The sequence below is a fragment of the Silene latifolia genome, chromosome 10 (assembly GCF_048544455.1).
Source record: "Silene latifolia isolate original U9 population chromosome 10, ASM4854445v1, whole genome shotgun sequence".
NCBI classification, from domain to species: Eukaryota; Viridiplantae; Streptophyta; class Magnoliopsida; order Caryophyllales; family Caryophyllaceae; genus Silene; species Silene latifolia.
Window position 1 is genome coordinate 80926491 of NC_133535.1, and position 1469 is coordinate 80927959.

At 40.6% G+C, this 1469-nt stretch overlaps 1 non-coding gene across 1 annotated transcript; it reads right to left on the reverse strand.

Moving 5' to 3' along the window:
* Positions 1-445: 445 nt before the first annotated feature.
* LOC141610200 (small nucleolar RNA R71) lies at positions 446-552 on the reverse strand. The gene has a single exon (XR_012528094.1). It is a non-coding gene; the product is annotated as a small nucleolar RNA R71 (small nucleolar RNA).
* Positions 553-1469: the final 917 nt, after the last annotated feature.

Sequence of the window (1469 nt, forward strand, 5' to 3'; positions counted from 1 at the left end):
CCACTATTGAGTTCATCAACCCTTTTACAAGAGAAGGTGAGGAGAACCCAACACAAAATACCCCACAAAATCAACCTACAATGCCTAAGTTTTCATCACATTTCGTACCCACCAAGGAGAACATACCAAATGGTACTTCTACACCACAACATTTGACCGGAAATTTTATTGCCAAATCCGCCTTTATCCAATTAGTCGAAATGAGCAAATTTGGGGGGATGCCTAGTGAAGACCCTCATTCTCATATGGAAACCTTTTGTGACTATTGTGATGCGATTTCTCAAACCGGTGTAACTCAAGACCAAATTCGATAGGTCCTTTTTCTCTAGTTGGCACCGCGAAACAATGGTTAAAGGGCCTTGATAAGGCCACTCTCGGAATTGATTCTTGGAAGAAGTTGGCTCTAGCTTTCTACAAAACGTTCTACCCACCGGAAAAGACTAACATGCTAAGAGCTCAAATTACGGGTTTTAAGCAAAGGGATGAAGAATCTTTGTATGAAGCTTGGGAGCGGTGCAAGGGAATTGGTCGCTCATGTCCTCACCATGGACTTAGCGAGTGGTTCTTGGTACAACAATTTTGGAATGGTCTATATGAAGATTCAAGGAACATTCTCAACATGGGATCAAATGGAATGTTCACCGAAGTTGATGACAAGCAAACATGGAACAAGATTGAGAAAATGGCAGTCCATAACTAACAATATAGTAGACCTCGCAAGGCTACTAGAGGAGGAAGGCATGAAGTGGACTCTGTTACTCAATTGGGTGCTCAACTTAGTGCTCACATTGACACAATCAATTTGAAGTTTGAACAAGCTATGGCTAGACTTGAAGAAGCCTCAAAATCACCAAAGCATCAAGTTAATGCCATGACGGCATCCTCATCAATCCCAAGTGGGATATGTGAGAATTGTGGAACTTTGGGACATGACCAAAGTGAATGTAGGGGAACAAATGAACAAGTGAATGCTTTCCAAGCATACAAGAGTGGTACCCCTTATTCCAATTATTACAATGAAAACACCAAATTCCATCCAAATCTCTCATACAAAAGCCAAAATGTTCAAAACCCTAAAACAACATACACCCCACCTCTCATGAGAAACCAAAATCAAAGACCCTTTTACAACCAAAACCAAGGTTACCAAAATCAAAATCCATACAATCACCAAAATTACCAAGGTTTTGATGTTCAAAAAGCGGTCCTCCAAATGCAAAAGAATCAACAATAATTTTTCACTCAAATGCAAAAAGATAGTCAAGCAAAGGAAACCACCATCAACAACATTCTAGCTCACACCAAGATGTTGGAACCCCAATTGACTCAACTAGCATCTTCAAGCTCACAAAGACAAAAGGGGAAATTACCACCTCAAAGTAATCCCCCAAGACATGAAACGGTTAGTGCCATTCACTTGAGAAGTGGTACAAGGTATGAAGCACCAAAGAAGAAAGTTGAGGATGAAG